General features: G+C 39.2%; 1 protein-coding gene and 1 long non-coding RNA gene across 3 annotated transcripts in view; one reads left to right on the top strand and one right to left on the bottom strand.

Moving 5' to 3' along the window:
* mgat3b (beta-1,4-mannosyl-glycoprotein 4-beta-N-acetylglucosaminyltransferase b) overlaps nucleotides 1–23822 on the bottom strand; it is a 55609-nt gene that overhangs the window by 13750 nt on the left and 18037 nt on the right. The window lies entirely within an intron of this gene.
* Nucleotides 1933–12825, top strand: LOC106953416 (uncharacterized). The gene is made up of 3 exons (XR_001426195.1): nucleotides 1933–2172; nucleotides 6411–6490; nucleotides 12539–12825. It is a non-coding gene; the product is annotated as an uncharacterized LOC106953416 (long non-coding RNA).

Here is a 23822-nt window from a genome sequence, read left to right as displayed (position 1 = left end):
TATGTCGGTCTTTGAAGCTGCTCACTCATACAGTAAATGGATTCTGAAAAAAACATCTGGGTTATTTCTTTAGCGCAAATGCAACTCAGTTTTACCCAAGCGTCCTACACATTTACCAGGTAAAAATTACAGACTTTTCCAGAATTAGCTTACCTGTCACTCCACTACGTTCAAATGAAATTATAGAGATCACTTTAAATTCAACACACATAGTGGTACAGTGGTTTGCCTGGAAAACCACTGTACCACTGGGAGGAAGGAGCAACGAAAAAAAGCGAGAAAAAGAAATGAAAATGGGATTGGAAATCAAGTTGAAATTCACAGTTATTCCCCAAACTCTTATTTTCTTTACTTATCCAGACCTGAAAAATACCAGAATCAAATTCAGAACATGTGTGAAATAAAGAAAAATCTACTGAAAGATCTGGTGAGCTCCTGTTCACCTCAGTAGTTTCAAAGGTTTTGCCGGTTTTCCTTTTTTTTTTCCTTCTTCCGAGAAGTCAACACCTTGTTGAACCTCAAAGCCGGGCTCTCTTTGGCAGCAAAAGCGGGAAATCCATCTCAACTTAGAAGTTCACGGACCACAAAGCAAGCTTCGGAAGATTCCTTAAGCAAATGCACAGTTTCACATGTGTGCGTTTGTGAAACTGTGTTTGTGTAATAATAATTTTAAAAAAAGGACACACGTCTTTGAGAGTAGAGGTCTGGAGTTGAAGTATGAATGTGTGAAACCTATGAGCCTCAAGGCAGCATGCACAGTTTGTTGGCTTAGTATGAATGTGTGTATATGTGTGTGTGCGCTCCTAAGTGATGGTACTTGAACTGAGGTGGGAGGATGGGGAAAGCCAGAGGAGTGCCTCCATGTCTCTAACCTCATCTATAATTCAGTGCCGGGGCCATCCACCAGGCCTTTCCAGCTTTCCTCACAACAGCAGCTGGAGAGAAATGCTCAAGTGTTCTGCGTTACGTCTCACCATCTCAACATTGATCTATTTTTATACACTAATGCCTCTCTCAAGGGTCATCGTACATGGGTAGAGGCATTGTATTCTTTTCCAGAATGAGCCGTGTTGAAAATGGAGAAAGGCCACAAAAAAAAAAAAAAATGAAAGGAAATATCAGGCAATCTTAAGGGCGACCTGAAGCGAGGTGCACTTTAAATTTCCAAAAACCAAGTGTTAAAGAGGCAAGTGAAAACAGAACTGCAGCCACCAATAGAAAAGCACCAGGTGAACTTTTGCTCAGTTCACCCATGTTCCTCAAACAATCTAAATACAATTTTTTGATATATGGTTGGAACAATATATTCTCCACAGTTCTTAGGGACTAAATGTTCACAACACGCTGTGGGAATGTGTTGACAGCAGTGAAAGGCAGAAAAATCCCTGCGAAATCTTATAAAAGGAGCAAATAAGGCAAAAAGAATAAAATGAGGCCAAGGACAGAACCCAGCGGAACACCAATAGAAATCTTATTTAATAAGAAGCAGCTCACTAAAATTTCAGTAGATGGTCCCATCCAACATTTTAAAGTCAAAGATAAATGATCAACGGTGCTAAATGTTTAACTCAAAGCTACTTAGACTGGAGTTCCATGAAAACCAGACGGAAATGTGTTCAAGATGTCTCCTTCTGTGACATTCATTAGCTCAGTTCAGCTTATTTATATACTGCCAATTCACAACAAATGTCATTACGAAAAAATAATTTTGGTTCAATCACAAATGCATTCCAACTGATCCTAGTTACCAAACTATTGTGCTCAATAGTTAACCAAAAAAGTTTCTAGGAAACCACAGCCAGCAGACCGCTTTAAAAACAAGAACGCCCAACTAGAGCTCCATTCACAGACATATTCTACAGCCCAGTGGCAAAGCTATCGCTCCAACAGTTTTATCAGCTTCCTAAAGAAAACTGCATCCACAATCATCTGTTTTGACAGGCAGCTGACCTTGTCCCAACTTTGTTTGGTGGGAAAAATGCAGCCAAGCTGATTTAGCTGCAACAGCTCAAATGGTAAAACGATGACTAGGCCCTTTCATTTTAACGAGATATATGCTTCACATGCTCAGATTAATCTGAACTGAAACCATTTGAGGGACCTAAACGTCTGATTTGTGTTTGTGATGATCTCAGCCAGCTGCTCCCAATCAATCCACAGCCAGTAAAGATGGTAAGTTTATCATGATTTGTGAAGTCAAGCCATTTCACAACAGTTTCATTTAATTTAGGAACTTTAGCAGCCATGCACAGTTGATGGTTGCATTTAAAACTATTATGCGTAGTTTCCTGCTACACTTATCATGCCGTCTCTCTGTGAGTTACCTGGGCTGGGCGTCGGCTGCTTCCTGCTTCAGCAAAAGGTGTGGACAATGTCTGAGGAAACTAAAATCACAAAGACTGGTCCTCAGGGTAAACCACCAGCTTGGCATTTATTCGGGTTCAGATTGTTTATCTCAGGTTTAGCTAGTATTAATGTCCGGCTGTGTCTTTCCCTGTTATGGGTAAATAGTTTGGCCACTAGATGTTAAGATGGCCTTAGGTCATTTTTGTGAGTTTAAAGGGAAAATTTTAAAACATTAAAAGTGATCTTTCACGAGGAGCTACAAAAACATAGCTGCCTATTGCTGTGAACAGAAATGGGATTGGAGACCAGGCTGTAAGAAACAGCTCCAGTTGGAAGAAAGAGGAAAGATTTCTTCAGTCTATCTGCTGTTTTTACTCCAGGGTAATGAAAAAGTTGGATTCCTTAATCCAAGAATGGGAACACAGCACAGGTAAACACTGGTGTCTGTTGCAATAATGTTTCTAAGTCAAAAATGTACAAGGTGGTTTTAATTCTTCAAATGCTCTCCCATCTGTCCGTCCATTTTCTTCCGCTTATCTGGGGTCGGGTAGCAGGGGCAGCAGCTTCAGAAGGGAGGCCCAGACTTCCCTCTCCCCAGCCACTTCTTCCAGCTCCTCTGGGGAACCCCAAGGCGTTCCCAGGCCAGCCGAGAGACATAGTCCCTCCAGCGTGTCCTGGGTCTTCCTCGGGGCCTCCTCCCGGTGGGACGTGTCCGGAACACCTCACCAGGGAGGCGTCCAGGAGGCATCCTGACCAGATGCCCGAGCCTCAACTGGCTCCTCTCGACGTGGAGGAGCAGCGGCTCTCCCGGATGACCGAGCTTCTCACCCCATCTCTAAGGGAGAGCCCAGCCACCCTGCGGAGGAAACCCATTTCGGCCGCTTGTATCCGGGATCTCGTTCTTTCCGTCATGACCCAAAGCTCATGACCATAGATGAGGGTAGGAACGTAGATTGACCAGTAAATCGAGAGCTTCCTTTTTGACTCGGCTCTCTCTTCACCACGACAGATCGGTACAGCGCCTGCTTCACAGCAGACGCTGCCCCAATCCGCCTGTCGATCTCCCACTCCCTTCTTCCCTCATTTGTGAACAAGATCCCCAGATACTTAAACTCCTCCACTTGAGGCAGGACGACCCCCCTGACCTGGAGAAATGCTCTCCCATGAATGCAAAATGTCTGCCCACATCGAACTGAGTGGAATTAAATGAAAGACAGACATTTTTATTTCCCCCACTTTTGAGCCAAATTAATTGTATCAGTCAGATTTCTATACACTGCGTTATCACTTTTGTCCTTAAGTTTTCCTTAATTATTGAACTTTTCAGGTAAACAAAGAAAGATAAAAAAAATCAACTTTTCCAGTGTCGCCTTCAGGCCCCTAACAATGTTCATAAGTCTTAAATCTAGACAGTAAGTCCCCCTCTGGGCCTGCGGAGACGAAACTGAATTCTACCTTTTTCCTCAAGTCGAATCAGCCATTTTAACTTTTCTTTTGTTCACTTCCTTGCCTCCTTTCATTTCAGCTTACTGTCACTGGTTCTCAGCTGCATCGCTGACACCAGAGGTTCCCACAGGCAGTCAAGGCATATTCACATCCCAATCTTCCCCTCAGCTGAACTGAATCTTTTCCTTTGCTCTGTCTGTGCAGCGCCTGGTTCCTGTGGAGAGGGTGGCTCTCGCTGAATTGACCCCTCCTCCCCCCCGCCACTCCCCCTCTAATTACATTTCCTCCACTTACTGAAGGTCACTGCAGAGATTTTAATGCTGATAGATGCTTTTCAAAAATCTGTCAGGCCATGATTTATTACAGAGCCTGCTATTTTTAGAAGCAACCAAATGATGTCAAAGGCTGCTGGAGTCTGCAGTTGGAGTTTATTTTTTTTATTGGGTTTTCATGTAATTCCATCATTTTTGCGTGATTGCTTGATTTTTCAACAGACAATCCTGCACAAGCGGATAAGGAAACGGACTTGCATACAAAGAAAATCTTAAAAAACACACACAATGAAACAGTTTGAGAATACTTTTTTTTTTTCAGTTTTGTAGGATTACACTGAGGAATCCTGTTATTTGGTTACCATAATTGATGCTGAGAGTTTAAAATCTTTAATGCGACACAAGAGGCAAATTATTAAAGATTTGAACCAATTTGTCTATCAAACACATTTATTTCAGTTTTTTTTTAATTCGTTTTTGTTTATGGGTTAAAAACCCCCATTAAAATGTAATTCTGTTAACAGCTGCATAAATTCAGTCAAATTCAATTAAGAAGTTCCCTTTCTGATGCTAAAGAGAAATTAAATGTTGCTGTAACTCATATAAAAGTGATAAGTCTCTTTCCCTCAAATGTTTACACTCGCTGAAAAAGATGGCTAATTAAAAATGACAATTTATGAGTGTTGAAGCATCAAAACTTGAAGTTCGTTTTCTATAACTGAATGTTTTAGTGAAGCTCTGCTTACAAAGCGCTTCTTTCTTTATTGTGATTTCCCCCCTTTTTTTGTCTCACCCACTCACTGCCTTCTCCATGAGAAACTGAATCAGTTAGAGGTACTGCAGGCATGATTTGACTGTGCAGTGAACCGAAAAAAAAAAGAAAAAAAAAGAAAACTGTGGTAATGTCTGAACTTTACTCCCCATACATGTACTTATTTTTAATTTTGCATAAAATCCAAAATCGTTTTATTTTTTTCTTTCATCTTTTCTAAAGACTGCTAAATTAAAAATTGTTTTGGACAAAACAAACTGCGCAGACAGATTTTAAGCTCTACCTATTCTGGATATCCAGCTGTTTACTGTGTATATGGGGGCAGAAACGACACCAGATTCACTGCTAAAACACACATCAATCTAGAGAAATGCCCACCTCTATTGCATCCTCTCAAACCGACAGATAACAATCACAAAATAACACTCCATCAAAACTGCTGACACATCACTGCTTGTTTTTTTAATTTCAGCTGCATGTAAGAGTGTACAACCAGGCCAGGGATTAACTAAAGTAGGTCAGCTGGTATTAAAAACACAAAGCAGGCTCCTCTTGTCTCTCCTGCTATCAATGTTATTATCTTGGATACAGGAAGATTGAAGCCATTAGAAATATTCCATTTTGGCCTTATGGTCTTTTGCGGTCGCCGTGGTAATTGCTGAATCAGGCCTGATGCAGCGGGAGAACGGCGCCGTTGTGTCCGTTACTGTCCTGTTTTGTGGCCCCGGTGATAAGTGGCTCAAGCTGGTTCAAGACGCAGCAATTCGTTTGGTCACGAACTGATGAGTAAACATCCAGTTCTCGCCAGCGGCTCTCCCCCGCACCGATAAGCATTTCAGGCGAGGAGAGGAGGAAGTTCTGCAGGAGCGGCTAAGCGGCAAATGAGTCCTCCACCAAAGAACGGCGGCACGCTTCAGTCAGAAGAGTTGCACTTGAACGCAACTCTTCAGCCAGGACAGCGGTTTGTAATTATAGATGAACAGAGGAGGCTAATGAAGAAACAAAGCACCGAAGGGCGAGATGGTTCAGTAAACGGACAAAGCCAGAGCCACAAGGGTCAAATTGGAGAGAAAGTAGAGATGCACCGATCCGATATTAATATCTGTATCGGTCCTGATATTGTAATAAATTCTTCATCAGGTATCGTTGACAACGTACCCAATCCATAAGGGCAGATTTACTCAGTCTAGTTCTATGCTTTGCACTCTATTAGATGTTTAGTCCTTAAAATGTTACATTTGCTTTTGTTTCATTTCATTCATTTATGACTAATATGGAACAAACTTCCAGAAAACAACAAAAATGCCGAAACACTGAGGGTTTGTTTTTAAACCCATTTGATTTAAAAAGCCATTTGTTTAGAGTTGCCTTTCACTCATAATACCAACTGATATTCATTTTAGTCTTTAGTTCAACTTCTCTCTACTTTTATTTGCGACATCAATCCGCTGTGCTCTTTTATGTTTTCATAAGTTAAAGTACTTTGAATTGTTTTGGTGGAGAAATATATTCTACGAGTAAACTTACCCCGCATCGCCATTAAGACTATCGTGTTCTTTATTTTTTTTTCCAAGGTTAAAGTAAAACTCGGCTTCATTCCGCCATCCGACAAAGTTCTCCAACTGCTGCCATGTGCTTGCAATGAACGTAGCAAGTGAGTATCTTCTCTGTGACGTGTTGAACTTCCTGAAATAACGTCCTGTTTCGGCAGCCTTGAAGTACCACCAATAATCCACAGTAATGCAGTTTCCTGTGTAGAAGGATCCTTTGTGCTTCATCTAATTTTCATACAAAACTCCCTGTTGATGAAAATAAAACTACCGAAAGTTTTGTCTTTGTCTCCATGGCAACAACTTCCACGCTGAAGAGTATTAACGAGGCGCTTCACTGAGCACAAAAAGATCAAATTTTCAGTTTCTTATCATCCCATCAAGCAAAAAAGGAAACAAACAAACAAAAAAAAAACAATCCAGTTATAAGTCTGTTTCTGCATAATTTACATTAATTCAGTTAACTGGGTTTTTTTGTGGTAGGGTTCCTTTGCTAGGCTTTTTCAGTTTCACTTGTTCAAATTAACTTTAGTCATATTGCAACATGAAAAATGACTAAAGTTAAAAATAACTAAAGTTAATTTGAACTGAACCGACCTGAAGAAAAGGCCATTAGTGGCCATTTGTGCATATAAAACAATAACTTTGACAAAAATCTTCCATTTAAATTTTTATTTAAATGTTTAAGTAGCTTGCATATTGGCAGTTAATTGCATCATTCTGCTTACATGCTACGTATTGCCAGTTCAATAAGTGGGGCCTATTTTACTTCTCTTTAAACCAGAGGAAAGTTTCTCCATTAAAATAGAAAATTCACTCCATATCTCTGAAGCCGTCTCTCCTTTGCTTGCAACCTTTCTGCTTCGTGCTGACTGAATGTTTTCGGTGCTTGCAGAACTCATAACTGGAACACGAGCTGCTCTATGAAAACAAACCCAGAAAGGGGGCGACGGAGCTAAAATTAAAAAAGTAAACCTTAAAAAGTTACTGGTAATACCTGGCAGCTCCTGAATTAACATTCCTCACGAAGCAGCAAAATCTGCCACCAAATCCCAGACAGGATGTGGTGCTGAGTTTTCAAAGATCAACTGAGATTTGCCAACACTGGTCAGTAACTTTAAACCTATTGCAATTTGTTATACGTTGGTTTAATTTAAAATGGACTTTAAATCAAAATATACTAATTCTAGAGGTACCCAAGAGGAAAAAAAAACAACAAAGATGAGAAATAATTATGAACATTAGTCTGACATTTTCATTTAGGCATTTGTTGCAATGTAATGTAGAAAAACAGTTATTCTGCCTTGGGCCACAAAAAAGTAGCAACCTTTTATTTCCAGAACAAAGTCTTGAGGTGAGGTAAGCGCTAAGAGGCATTAGGAAAAACCCAACTAAGTTAATTGAGTTCCACTTGTGTGATTACAAATTTAATCTGAGTTAAACAACTCTAAAGGGATTCTAGCAGCTGGAATATTAGCCTGCTGGCTCTAATCTCCCCCATAAAAACGAATGTAAACAGAGCGGAGGACACAGAGGGGAAGGAGGAGGAGTGAGGGAAGCATGGCAACAAAGGGACATTTTGTTTTAAATGAAGTAAGAAAAGAAGATGCTGACAAGGATATGTAAAACTTTTATGACTTCTCTCAGAAAGTTCCCATTAGCAATCAACCCTTTGATTGCCGGTCAGCAATCTCACACTCCCATTCTATCTCGCACCTCCAGCTATTTAAACATGGATTAAAATCAGTTTAAGCACTCTATGTTGGACAAGGTTCTTCGTTTACATGAGACAATTTTCCCTTTACTTCAGGCTTGAAAATAGAGAAAAAAACCCAGAAAAGTCATTGGCTGAACATCTGTCGTTCTATATTTCTGAACTGGCTCTACCGGAATCATTGTGTATAACACTACGTTTACACAAGACCTCTGTCTGGAAACTGCCGGTAATTTCAGATGTTGACTGGAGAGGAGCTCCACTTATAGACGGCGCCGCCAAGACACCTGAAATTTGCTGTAGTTGTCATGCCAGGGCACTAGATGGTGCTGTCATTTTAGCATGTAGTCGAAACGAGCTCATGCTTTTGACCATTCGCTTCCACCTCGTTTAGAAAACAGTAACCCGTCTCTGATGAACCAACAAAACACTTTTCAGAGGGAGTTTCAAAAAGTGCCAAACACATGTAAATACGTTGCTGGACCGCAACAAAAATGCTACGGTTTCACTAGGCGTCCAACTCAGGCGTTGGAGCGACAAGCCCCTTATAAGAGGGACCGGATACGTGTGTGGTTCTATTTCCTGTCATTATCTTCATCATTTTTGCCAGTAGGTCACGACTCGTGATGCGAAAAAGTGTTTCCATTGCAGTTTTGCAAAATACATTATTTCAATACGACCAACAAGCGCAACAACTTTATATCTAAAAAAAAGTTTAGTTTTTTTATTGGAGTGTTTTTGTTAAGTAAATTCATTTGCATAATTTCAATTTGGTCAATTTTACGGTTAATGGAAAGAGTTACTGAAACTTGTCTCCATGTAAACGAGTCCAAAGAGTGCACTTGTTGAATTTACAGCTTTACTGCTATTAATCAGACTTAAACACAAATCAGTACAAGTAGCACTGGTGTGGCGTAAAGTCACCATACGGACCAGTAACCACTTTTCTATGGCAGATATTCTTCTTGCCGAGAGCGCCTCATTGTCGCAACATGCCATGAGTGTTTGGGAAATTTGCCTCCAATGAAATTTTTATTGCTTAGTAACATGTTATTATTTGCAATAGGGAGTGGGTACCGCCCTCCCTGTTGCTTGTTGTGTGAATTACAAACCCTATCATAACATATGAACGTTTACCATGGCAACCAACGATCCTCATGGTAGTGTCTGATTTAAAATTCAGCCCTTCAGTTTTGTAAAGGAAACTGAACTCAGCATTTATTCATCAATTAGAAATTCCTGAGAAACAGTGAAAACTTAAGGCTACTATGACGAGTACAAAGCAGTTGAGGATATAGTATTTTTATAGTAAAGATAAATTTGGTTCTTGGACTATAATCGGGTTGGAAAGATGACTATTTTCAGGTTACCATGATGTAAAACATCTTGTTTTCCTGAGCAGCCGGCGTGAACGCTATACACTACACCACCACAGCTGAAAACATTCAACTATTTGATTATCTCCCCGGCGTTTGATAATATTTTTCTAAACTCAGTTGGAATTCAGGAAACATTTTCACGCCTGTGGCTCATTCTTTGATCGTTCTATCCTTTTTTCCTCTCCTTTCACTGGTCGCCAGCTACCTGTAATTAAGCGGCTGATTTCTATGAAAACTTTTGAGCGGCCAAACGCAGCTCTGAAAGCCTCCATGAAAGGATCACAAAGGTTCCCACTTCAAAAGTGGACAAGTGTTAATTAACGGCCATCTGCGGGCTTTGGATTTCCTTTTTTTTTTCTTTTTTCTTGTGACTCCGCTGTTATAATTATGATTAAATTACTTTAAAATGTGTTTTTCTTTTAGGATTCTACTGAGTTGTCAGCTAACAAATGACGAGCTGAGGTGAACATGTTCAGCTGTTGGTCAGAAATCATGCTGGGCAAGTTTTCTTTTACATTTTTTTTGACACGAACCAGTTATATACCTCACCTCACATGACCCCCAGAGAACACATTCCATCCTACACTACACACACACACACACACACACACAGACTTACCAAAGACCTCCTCTGTTTCCTGCTCTGTGTGTGTTACTCCCAGCTTTGCTCCCAAACGGAGAGCAACTTTCCAGGCACAGTGACAGATTGATCTGCCATCGCTGCTGCTCGTGTGAGGGCGACAGTGTCCGATGAAGAGTGGCAGACTGCTGAGAGCGGGTAGTGTTACACGTTTGTAACAACTCCAATTGCCAAAGGCAAAAACAAGGTTCCCTTTTCGCATCGGTGGGCTAACTTACCTGAGATAAGAACAGGTCAGGACGTTAGACAACACTATGGGTTTGTGAGAAAGATGTCCAAGTGGAGAAAAAAAACACAAAAAAAAAACTCTCATGGGTACCTTCCAAGTTGCACGTGAGTACATGTCTGAGAAACTTTGTAAAATGTTTGTTACTTGAGATCATGCCGCAACACAAAGCTTACTTTCACCACACCCTCTCGTGTACAGACTTGACCTGCCATTCAATTTAGCTAATTTTAAACACAAAGAGGAGGGAGGGGAAATGTCTGCAGCCATATGATAAATAAAGATGTAATTTCAACCTCATTACATTGTTGTCCACGGTGAAGCAAAATCCCGTTTTGACCTCCGAGACTCTTGTAAGAACAATAATCGAGATCCTGACAAGAAAGCAGCCTTCATTCACACTGTCACTTTGTGACCAGAAAGTGTGCAAACAGCTTCAGCAAAAATTCAACTTCCGCTTTCTTTACTCAAGTGTTGCTACAAAATATTAAAAAATGTTCCTGCATGTTACTGCAGAGATATGATAATACAGGAACTAAAAAAAGAAAAAATAAAGCACAGTGTAGTATACAATTTCACAAAAACTACGCTCTCTCTTTAATTCTCTGAAGCATCTTTCCCAGTTTTGAATGTGAATTAGTGTAAGCTGACACCCCTACAGGCTGTCTTATTTAAAAGACTTCTTTGTCCTGTAGCAGCCCACAAGATCACTTTACTTCCAGGTTTACGAGTCATTCCCCAAATTAAAAATTCAGCGAATGTCGAGCAAAATGCCATCATAACGGGAGATTACCTGTTTCTGGGAAGCAGCTCTCCCTTTGGGTGTGGCACACAGACACCATCTCTGTGTCTGAAACTAAGATCAAAACTTACTCCATCAAAGAGGAGTAGTTCAATCTAACTGTTTACTAATCGCTTAAATATGCTCGTCTTCTGAAATTTACAGTTTTCCTGCTTTTGATGTAAATTTTTCAGTCATCACACACTGACATTATTAATATTCTTAACCTTTTTGTTTTCCCATTTCTGATGTTTAAATCCTGTTGCAACTGTACTTTAATGCCTAGATTTTCTTTTAAAGGAGTGTGGTTAAATTCTAAGCTTTTGTCAGCAGATAGCCAGGACCAAATAGTGCTCTGCAGTGCCATCAAGCAGCTTTTATGGGTTTGTCACAGATGTTGCTGATGGTAACGGGCTCCTTAAAACTGATGAGGACAAAGGTTGTGAGTGGTGGAACAAAAAGGTAAAAATAGATGTGTGTTGATTTAAGACAGGTTGAAAAAAACAAAACAAAGCATGAAATAATTTCAACTTTACAAATATTGTGTTTATAATTCTTTTTAAAAATGACACAAAGCTGTTAAACTTACATTAAGGACCTGTAAGTGAGCTAACTTACTAACATTGAAGCTTAGGACCTTTGAAAAGCAGAGAGGAGCAGGTGTTGTCACTAAGCCTGTCAAGATAATCAATAAAGCAATTAATTGCATCATAAATGAAAATGAGCACAATAATTTCCGTTTGGACGACGGTTCTTAAAGGGACGGCCCCTTCGATCTTGTAGAAAAGCCGGCACTTTGAGAGACGCTGCAAACGTTTGCAGCACATACTTGTTAGCTTGCACTACCTGCCGCTTTGGCCTGTTTTCCCTGTCGAAGCTGAACGACTATTATTATTATTTGAAACGCTATTTTGGTCACCGAGACTTCATAATCCATTTTGGTTACTGTTCCAGATGTTTTGTTTTTATTTTTCCAGCTCCAGTGTTAATTGTTCTGAAGATGTTATTTTTGGTCTTTGAGACGATGCGCTTGCATTAATATGTTGCTATTATTGTTATATCTATTGAAAATGGACACAAAATGACAATATTATTATCTTTTGCGATAATTTCTGGGACAATTTAACGTTGAGTGAAAATTATTATCCTCAAAGGCCTAGTTGTTCCATTTCCATATTTTCTTTCTTTCTTGCTTTCATTCTTAGTTTTTAGTTTTGTCAATAATTTTTTTGTAGGTCCCTAATTAGTCAAAGGCAGCATAAAGTCAGTAGCCATTGACTTTTTTCCTAGATTGAAGCTTTGCACTGAGCTCATGTTTCCTTGCTGGTGGAAACACGAACATTTAGCAAGCTCAGGAAGTCGACTGAAATCTGTCTCTGTGCTCATGTCGGCCAATCTGTCTTTGTTTACAGTACAAACCGGAAACGTCACAGAGGAAGAGGAAAAACAAAACTGAAAGGAAAAGAAAAAAAAGCAGCATGCTAGCATATCCAGAGAACCTGAGAGTCTAAACAACCCAGGGCCATTTCCTGGCCGCCTCTCCACTCCAATGTTTATGCTAAGTTTCACAGAGGCGAACTAACAAACCTGCCAACATTTTTAACCTTCCCCTGTCATTTATTCCCAATTCCCATCTCTCCTGATATCATCTCCCTCAAATTTTTCTCTTCATTTCTTTAACAAAGTTTGAAAAACACAACATAAAAAATCCCTCACACAATATTTTGATGTCGCAAAGGACAAAAGATGGATATTAATTATTAACAAACCAGAAAAAGTATAAGAATACGTTTAAAATAAAAAGAAACCAAAACATAAACCTCGTGTCCTGCTTTAATCCAGACCGGATTGCTGGTGTTTACACTCATTTGCAGTTTTTGCCTCTGAGCTCCACCGTAGACTACAGGAAAACACAGCAGTGGTCAGACTGTTCCAGATCAATGGTGAAGGAGAGGGGATAACCAAATTGTTTCCTAGTCTGCGTTTGAATACAAAAGCTATCAAACGAACCGCAACAAAAGCTGAAAGTGTCTCGCTGTGTTTTGCATCAGATAGGAAAATAAAACAGAGTCACTGGCGTGTGTGAGACACTGGGAAAGTTTACTTCAGAACTGGCAAACACTTAGACAACGAGCCATGTCAGGGAAATCAGACAAAACCAACAGGCACTTTAAATATAGACGGAATGTGGATGTGATTTGTTGCCAATTCTCATCCTATACAGGTATATCTCATTTAACCAAAATGGTCATCTATTTCAGCAAAACTTAAGTGAAACACATTTAAATTGGATTAGGCACTCTCACAGTCATGTATGTCAAGCTTTTTACGTTTGTTTTCCGGTGACAATAAATGTGAAACATTTCTCAGCAGTCTCACATGAGCTGAATTCACTCTTGATAACAATCTTGGTCAGAGCTCTCTGGAGGTCCAGCAGATTTGTAGGAATTACGTGGAAAAAGCGCGAGTTTAACTGAATGCAGTAAGTAAGCTATGCTAATGTACAGAAACAACCCAGAACCACCACAGGCAAAAGATGCTGACACAGAAGCAACACAGTATGAAAATGCCTTTATCATTTTAGTAGTTGGATCAGCACTCGGGAAAAGGAGTTGAAAGAACAGATTAAGTCAACCATAGAAGCCTAAAGATTTTAAGAAGTATTTTTTCAGGTTATTGTTTATTCATCCTCTGTGTTTTCAAGTGTTTTATGAAAAAACAAAGCTTAAGAAAATTTGCAATAACGTTACATTATGTCAAGCTAAGCTATGCAGACTCTTTGTCTGCACTGATAAAGATTAGTCAGAGCTACGCATTATATCAAATCGCAATCATCGATATCAGTGTGCACAATATGGCAAAGACAAAGCACTCTGTATGTTTTAGATAGGGGCATTATGCAATAGTGAAGAAACAGCCAGAAAAATTAAGCTGTGCAATTTTCAGCAATAGCATTCTGCATTTTCCTGGTATTGCACAAAACAAGCATTTTTGTATCTTACTCATAATTCTTGCAACGTCATCCTGCCATCTCCAGTGATAAACCACAAAGCATCCTTTGTTAGATCTTAGGCCGTTTTCACTTCTTGGTTTGATTGGTTTCAGCTGATGCAGTTTGTTTTCACGCTATACTTTGTCAAACCAACCAAATATAGAAAAACCCGTTCCCCCTCCTCGCCTGTGGTGGCACTGCACCAAGAACCACTGAAGGAAGCGGCACGAAAACCTCTAAAGGAGACACTGAACCCAACTTTCTTTTTCAGAACATGTAAACAAAAATGGAGAGGCGTTAGATTTTAGAGGATGTTGGCTTTCTCTTTTGCTAGCAAAGACGCTCGCGTTTGTTTTGGGTTGTATTTACCCAAGATGCCCTGCTCCTGCTTTTGGAGTGATCTCCAGGTCGCTTATATCCTCATATGCATTTGAATCGCACCAGAATTCACTTCAGCTGGACCAAGACCTAGGAATGTAGGCGGACCAGAGTTTGCTTTCACACCTTCCCAAACGAGCCGAACTTCCTAGGTGAACAAACTAAGGTTCCATTAAAGCCGGACTACTGCATTACATGAATATACATGTTCAATTTGTGCATGCAGACCTAATACAGTTTTTAGAAAGCATCCGATTCACTGCACTGTTTCGAGAAGTTGAACTGATGCCACAGTGACACGAAACCAGACTGACCGGGCATATGCGGAAGATTTTCTCCCCTCAAAACTGACACATTAGCAAATGAGCATTGCTCCCATCGGGCCACAGTGGCTGTCTCTGTGGGAATGTGTGAGGAGAGATAGTCTGCAGGCAGCTAATTATACAGCACAACCAGTAAGGATGTGGGCCGAGGTTACATCTGAGGCCTATCGCTGGAGATGCTCCTAAGCTTCTATATCTATCAATAAAGACTCTTTACAGCCGGGGTTTTTAATGTGCGGGGCAAGACCCCTGATGAGAGAAGTGGGGTTTGAGGGAAGAGGGTGTGTTGTTCTGACAAAATAATCTTATTTATTGCATGGAAGTATTGTCTACCCCGGCCTATTTTTCCAAATTACACAATCAACGAAGACCTCTGTGTTGCATCTGATGGCATGAAACTTATAAAATATTTGTAAACACTCTACCTAAAACAAGTCATAGAAATAAAAAGAAAAAGAAAAAAGAAATGATTAATTTTGTATACTATGACTAAAGTAAAACGTATTGTTTCAGTTTTGTCCAATAAGGAGGCCTAGAAAATGCTCTTCCTTTTAAGAACAACTGTTTTAAAACATTATCGCTTTTTTACACGTCCAGATACATCCCCGCATCAGATATTGTATTTATGGGGTAGTAGATCTAACAAAGCAGTAAAGTCTAAGTAAACCCATGCCAACGCTGCTAAATCTGTCCAATTATCAGACTTGGGTCATCTATAAACAGAAACTACAACACGCATACATCGGGTGACAATATTCCTCTTCTTCTTAGGTAGGCTGAAAGAGTTCGTCTATAATCACTGCTGTAGATTTACAGACCTAATGAACAGAGTGTGAGTGCTTTACAAACCTGATAGATTAAGTTTGCAACCTGAGTCAGGACTCCACAGTTCTTTCTCATTTTCTGTTCTTTGGATTGCTTACCACGTACATTTTTGGCATTCGGAGAATAAACTTCATTTCCTGGATCACTTCAGTTTCGATTTTTTTTCTCACGAAACGCAGGATAAAAAGCTCAGGCCTGCATCGTTGAAGATGGAATACCAAATACCTTTGACCTCGGACAGATCTTAGTGAGAAGAGCTAAACATGTGGCGGTAAAAAGCGGACTTTAGAGACGAGTCGATGGTGTGAATGGAGGTGGACGTTGACGGAGATGGAGTGCTGTTCAGTGTGGCGGTATGGGGTTACTCTTTGTTTAAGAAGTCTGAAAGAGCAACCCCGTTGCCATTGTTATCGCAGTTTGTCAATATGTCACTCAGTGACCCTGTTTTAATACACAGCGGAGAAACTTTTCAATTAAAGGGACACAAAAACTGTCAATAAAACCCTGAATCAGGAGACGTGGTCAAGCGACCAGTGCTGTTAAAGTGTTTATGCACAAATGCGTGGCTGTATGCTGGGTTTAAAAAAAAAAAAAAAAGATAATTCAGATTCACACAAAGCCTCCCTCTTCTTCACTGAAATGCTGCATTGTGCTCCTGAAACAGTGCGCTCTTTTTTCTAAATTCAGCTGTCATCAGAGAGTAAAAGAGCAAAGTATGGACATTCCAGTACATATGCAGGCACATTTACACGAGCAAAGAAAAATACAATGGCTCTCCGGTGTTTGCAGGGCTAGGGACCACAGAGGCCTGCAAGTAGCTGAACTTTGCAAATATTTGAGTACAAATGCTTCTAAATGCCTTTTATAACCCTTCCACAGTCTTAAGAGATGGGATCCATGTGGGCTTTTACAAGGTTTCTTTTTTGTGTCTGTGTGGTTTTGGGAATTGATGGTCTGAGGGTATATCATATTGTATGATTACTGAATCCTAGGGATACTCTGATATGAAAATTTGGCCCAATATCAATATCCGATATTAATATTGTTGTTATGGCCCCTAACAGACATTTACTCATATTATGCATATATAACTAACCTTTCGACACCATTAAGAACAACCTGCACTGCATGTGTAGTTGCGTTTCCATTTCAATTGTGTGCAAAACTTTGTTGATATTCCACTATTGTTGAAATAACACAAATTCGCAATTGTGGTGTTTCCATTAAATAAAAACACAATTGAAATCACACCTGAGTAATTAAGTTTGTCCATGACTAAAAGAACATGCCATACCATCATCCTCCAACTACCTCCTGTCGTCTTCTTCATCCTTCCAACATCCAGTTGTCGGTGTCGTGACTTATGTGTCGCAAAACTTTTTTTCCTTTGTAGTTTTGCAAAATACACTAATTTTGATGCAACCACCTCATCCAAACACAAAAACCCTTCTGAAGTACTTGAGTTTTTCAGCAATTGGTGTGTTTTCAACAAATTTATTTCCGTAATTCCGAATTTGCAAAATTTTACAGTAAATGGAAACACGGCTACTGTCACTGTCACACAACCAAACAAAGGCTAAACTAAAACTCTGAGCAGCCTCTCTGTCACCACAACACAACGACAAAGATCACTAATGACACACTGGCAGTAGTAGAAGGAGAGGCGCAGCAGGACAACTCCCAGACAGAGAAGAAGGCATAAATAGTAAAGGAGCTGATGGGGAGAGAAGTGGAGGCTGGGGGGGGGGGGTTGCCACAGATGTGTGTGTGTGAATTACAATAGGTGAGTGGACTACTGATTACAGGCACGACCTTGTGATCATAAGAACCCTGACAAGAAGGAGGATAAATGTTTCACTAACACTTGTTTCTGGGAGCAAAACGCACAAAAGAGAGCAAAGCGTGGAAGAATAAATATTCCCCACTTCCAACAGTTATACAGGAGTTCACGGGATATTTTTCTCTCAAAACGGTCCGATTGTCAGATAAGAAATTATTTCTGTGCTGCCCAAGTAAACAAAAGCAAGTAGCTGATTTAGCTTGACTGATTATCATATTCAAAAACCCAATGACTGACTCCGGCGGAGCACGCTGCAACATATAGCAACCGTACTTCAGCCCTGCCTGCGGGGCTCGCCGTAACAACCAGGCATTTGTCAAGTGAAATGAGAGCAGAATGATTTTGGGTGTAATTTATTGGTTTTGACACAGTCGGCGGGAACATTTTTTTTCAGGCTCTATCTTTTTCCAACAAGCTGATTTATATTCAAATAGTGTATAGCTGTGGGCTGTATATCCACCAAGAGTGCTATAGGACACCGGAGGGGAGAGAGAGAGCTTTTGTTGTGTGTGTGTGTGTGTGTGTGTGTGCGTGTGCGTGTGAGTCGCTGAAATTGAATTACCACAGTGTGTATGTGTGGCGAACGTAATATTAATTTCTGTAACCAAAGCTTAAGCGTCTTACACTGCTTTACAAAAGTATTCATATTGAAATTTTCCACCAATTGTTTTCACATTAGAGCCGCAAACTTCACTGGGATTTTTATGTGGAGGATAAACACAAAGTGATCCATAACTAGGAAATAGAAATGTAAAAGTTGTGCTGCGTATTTGTACTTTGATAAATCCAATCCAGAGAAACCGAATGCCCTAATTGGTAACCAGAGCCCAACTGTGTGTAATTTAGCTTCAGTGTAGCTACAGCTTGTTTTGTGAAGGCATCAGATGTTTTGTTAGAGAACATTAGTGAACAAAGGGCCTCATGAAGACCAGCTAGCACAGCAGACAGGTGAGGGAAATCGTTGTGGAGAAGATTAAAGCAGGGTTAGGTCAGAAAACGATACAGTAGTGATGCATCGATGCAGTTTTCTGGACGATCACAGACAGGCGATATTTTTAAAAGTCTGGGCTGCCAATTTCAATTTTGGCTGAAACCATTTTCTTCGTCTGAAAAGTCGCTTACTTCATAATGATGGGTTGACTATTGCTAACCGTGCCTGTGCAGATGTGACCTGGTGAGCGTGGTCTGTCAGTCAACCCTCTCTCACACACAGCAGAGCGACAGGGGACAATAACTGTGTTTCTATTACAAATGACCACATATCTCTGGCAATACTGTGCTAATGTCAAAAAAAAAAAAAAATTAAAAAAAATTCACAATTGCGGTGTTTCCATGAAATAAGACGTGAAAATGAAAATCACACATGAATGAACTTGTTCACGCGATAAGACGTTAAAAGTCATGGCAGTGACGGATGTAAACCATTACATGAGATATAGTCATAACTCAGCCAATCGTTGGCGTCTTATTCAGGCATTGGAGAGACAAATCACTTGTAGTTGGGAGCAGCTACTTATGCAGCGATTTGGAGAAATTCTTGCCAGCGAGTTTACAGAAGACCTATGTTTACATGCTGAATGTCACACAACCTTTATGAACTGTGCAACACTGAACAAGATCTGGTGGAGCCAGTTCCATATTGTCTGACAACAGCCTCAACTTATCACAATAACTTTTGTTTGTTGCACTTTTTGTTGTGTGTTTTTCCAAACTGCCATGCTTCCATTTTCCATTCATTTATTTATTTTTTTGTAATTTCAATTGGCTCAATTTTATGGTAAATGGAAACACAGCTATTGGAAATCGTCTGTATTTAAACAAGTCCAAAGCGCAAAGTATTGACTTTACACATGCAGGCAAAATTATTATGATACGGTTTAGGTCACAGCATATACTATGTGCTAAATGGCCCAGTCAAAGTTTTCTGTATGTTTGTTTCATCTAAACAGGTCTCTTGTGCGATCTTGGATCTCAATGCGACGACCTGCATAAATAAAGGTAAAAAATTAAAAGAAAAACAAGTCCAGGTCTAAAACAAAAGGTAATAAGTTGTACTCCAGTCTAACTGAGCTTGATCTGTTTTGCAAAGATAATTTAACCTCATCCAACGCCTGCAGCCAACAACAAAGCCAGCAGCTATCTTTGCACCGCATCACCATAGCAATAATTCACCTCCTATAATAAGCATATTTCATTTTTTAGCTGGTATGTACGCTAAACCTAGCAGCAGGTAAACAGTAGAACACACTCAGCGGCACATCGAAAATTAACCATAAAATCGAATCACAAATAGGGTTAGAGAAGCAAAGAACCGAGACGAAAAGTAAAATCGTGCTGCACCAAAACAAAAACAACAAAGAATATTCAGTTTAGTTTTTTTTTATTTTCCATTCCACCGGGAACACCGACAGAAAAATATTAGCAGCAGGCTACGTTTTCATTTGATTTCCACGCTGTTCAAAAATGAAGACATCATAATTACCAACCTCTCTGCCGAAGATTTGTTTTTTTCCAGCAAACACAACGAGCTCAAACGGCATAAATATGCAACACTTACTAGAAAACAAGACTTTCCATTAATTCCTCTACAGCGCCCTTCATTATGTGTGTGTGTGTCTGGATGCATGCAGTGTGTGTATGAGAATGTGCACCGCCAGGACAGTGCTGCTGGAAAACAACAGGGCTCATTCAATCCAACGACCTGTGGGTTAAAGAAGTGCTGTTCCCCTCAGAATGGGCGGGAAGCACACAACTCATCCTCAGTCACACACCATCTCTACATAATCCTCATGATGATTAAATTTCACTGCAGGCGATTGTTACACAGAGTGACCACGGGGAGTTGCTGTTTTTTTTTTTTTTTTTTTAAACATAGAACCGAATACCGCTTCAGGAATTCCTCAAAAACAACAATAACTCATCTTATCTCAGCTATAAATGCAAAAAGCATGTTGGTGGGTGTTGTAAATTCTTCATGGCGAGAGCAGATATGATCAATAAAAAGGCTCCTGTGAGGGAAAGGGTCAAGGCTCAACTCATTTCTAAAACTTCATATAATGCAGCATCCTAGGCAATAATTAGCACGCCTGGTAAATTCATGGCCACGGGTCTAAATATCACTTGTCGCTATGGTTACTTGGTGAACCAAGGATGCCATTCTTCATTTCAAGATAAGAGCATGAACATAAACGTCTAGATAACTGAAGATAATCAAAACCTCATCACGGATGTCAAACTTTATTTGAGTGAAAGATTACAAAACAGACAAGTAAGTTAGTGCTTTAGAATTTATCTTAGAAAATTAATTTAGGGGAAGCTAAGTGTGCTAAAGCGCTAACCGAAAAACTAGCTTTGCTAATAGTGCGTTAGCGGATCAGGGAAAGTGTGCCCACCATTGCCTGTGAGTTTAGTCATTCCATGACTTATAATGATCAACACAATGCCTTACTTTAATAAGATGTTTTCTATTGTTTCCCACTTATTTTACAGAAATTGTAATGGATTTTTTTCACCCACAGAATAAATACACTTAAATGAAAAATTTTACTTTTCAGAAATCTTCCACGTCAGGTTATGCAACTGTAGCTGAAACACCTTTGTTTTAAGGCTTCTTATTCATTTTTATTAGCCATGCTAATAAGTGTAGAGTGTGTGGTATTTCCCAAAGGTTGCAAGTGAAATGCTTTTATGCTCACTTTATGACTAAACTGGCTGCAGTGAAACATTTACAACTGCAGTATTTCTCTAACTATCGACTGGTTCAGACAATAATGATCCCCACAAGGCTTAACACGACTAAATGTACCTTAGCTGATTAGATTTCGTTTAATTCCCTGGCCTGTGACCAAATGCCTGTAACATTTTTGCCAGCTTCATGTTTGCTGGTAACAAATATTAAAGCCCTAAAAAGGGGTGGCTGCTTTAAACACTCTTACATGACAGACAACAGGACGCCAGCCTGATAAGGAAAACAAAATAACAAAAACCAAACATCACTGGAGTCAATTAAAACGTCATTCTGTGGAATATTTAAACAGCTTTTAAGAGAATGTATTTTATATTAAATAATAAAGAAGTTATTCATTTTTAAGAGTCACTAATTTTACACTTTATTTATTAAAAAATGTTAGCATAATTACAAAATAACATATAATGGTTTTACGTACATTTTTCTTTTCCTTCTAAAGCGTCTCAGTGTCAGTACAAATTTTATGTATTATTTATTTATTGATTTTCAGTATTTTCAGTACATTTTTTAGTTTGTGTTTGAGTGCACATTTTAGCTTAATTATGAGAAAGCAATCAAATTTTTTGGTACAACTAAAACTTCATTTTAGCTGTGTGTTAAGCTTGACTTTTGTCGTAAGAACTATTAAAAAAACTTTAGATAAAATATTGATCTTAAAATGCTAGGTGCCACGGTTTGAACAAACACAATTGTTAGGTGAAATTAAAGACATGTCTCTAATGTCAGCAGAGAAAAATCAAACAATAGGTTCTTTCCTGCAGCATCGTATTATTTTACTCAGTCATAATCTATTGCTTTAGGTGACAAGTTTTCTTAGGTGTTGGTTCAGTAAAGGATCCATTCACAAGGTGAGACAGGAAATGCCCTGCTGATATAGTGATTAGCGATTAGCTTTTAGCTGTGTCTACTTGATGCGACCTAGTTCCTGCAAACACACAAGTCCCAAACCACACCTGATCGTTGTCACTCTTCGCTGTCCTCCCAATCTGTCAGCGATTGAAGCTCCTGCGCTGTCTTTAATCTGTCTACAACCAAGATATCATCCCAGAGGGACTGACGTCCTCTTATGCATTCTTTACAGAACAATGCTCATCCCGCTGGGTTGAGCCTTCAAACAGCAACACAATATGATCATTATTTGACAATGAGGCAGGAAGCGGAGCTGCTCTTAAATAGGATGCATTGTTATGGTGGAAACTTGAGACTGAGCAGAATGCTGACAGCGCAAAGTCGGAAGAGTCACTTTCTGGCACAACAGCAGCAGCCAAAGGTTAAATTTGTCCATATTTCTCCAGTATGTACATATTTATAACAAATAAGCTAGGACTTTTTATTTTAATTTTTAGAATTATGTAATCTGTGTATTTTTGCAATGTAAACATGTCCAAGAAGTGAAAAGAACAAAACCACCTAATTCTTCAGGGCCCCCCTCTTTTTCGGTTTTAAATTTTATATTGATTATGGTTGTATTTACCAATATGTAACACTTTGGATGGAGCAGCTGGTCAGCAAATAAGCAATTTCCCCTTGAGCATAAATAAATATATTCATATTCTATTTTGTTCTCTGTGTTTGTTGGACACTTTTTTTTGGTAAGAGATGTTATGTAAGTGTCAAAATTAGCAACACTGTTGATTCTTTGTAAATAAGTTTGTCCACTTGCATCCATTTGACACAAAATGTAGTCTTTTAAAGATAGAAATATTTTGTATCAATCAAGTTCTTCCATTCTTTTCTGAGTGTTATTATTAGCACACCAAGTATGCTAGTGCACGTCTTACAACACTGAGGGTTTTTTATTAAATTTGTATTATTTTGACTTTATTCAAGTAAAAGTTTATTCTTATAATATTATGACTTTATTCTTGTAATTTAATGCTTTTTATTTTCTTATTGTGGCCCTAATACTCTGTCATACTTTCTTTCTTTGGCAGTGTCAATAAAAGTTATCAAAAACTTGAATTGTTGCCAACTTTTAGTAAGTGGACATTTTAAATTTACAGTAAAATTAAATTTAGGGGGAAAAAAACATGAAACACATAATTTCAACATCATGACCTCAAAAATTAGAAACGTGTATTTTTGAATCTGGTTGCCAGAAAAAAAAAAAAAAAAATGGGTGGCGTGCCCACAATGGTCTGTTTAGATCCAAATTTGCTTATCCAGAAGAGAACTAGAAGAAAAACACTGAAAGATAAAATCTACCCCTGAAATTACACAACCTTACCACATTTTATGCAACTTGTATGACAAAGCCAAACTTCTGAAAAACAGGCCGAATAAAATAACGTCAACAAGGTTGAGGAGTTTATGGCAAAGCCCAATACTTTAAAGAAATAGCAAAAGGTTATCTTTAGTTTATAATAAATCTGTTTATAATAAGTAAAATATCTCAGTCTTTTAAAATATGTTAATGTGGAGGCCTTGAGTGCAGGTCCAGGATGTTTGAAGTGCGGCAGTGATCTCAGAGTGGCAGCTCATCTCTTTGAAGTGTGTCAGTGTCGCAGAGGAGAAAGACGTGAAGCATTTGAAATTGTGCGAATATATCAAGTCAGATCCCCAAGATATTTTTATAAATCTAGCAAGCAAA

This window comes from Poecilia latipinna, unplaced genomic scaffold, assembly GCF_001443285.1.
Source record: "Poecilia latipinna isolate Pla-1442-1.1 unplaced genomic scaffold, P_latipinna-1.0 Scaffold579, whole genome shotgun sequence".
Taxonomy (NCBI): Eukaryota; Metazoa; Chordata; class Actinopteri; order Cyprinodontiformes; family Poeciliidae; genus Poecilia; species Poecilia latipinna.
This window is presented reverse-complemented; position numbering and strand designations above follow the sequence as displayed.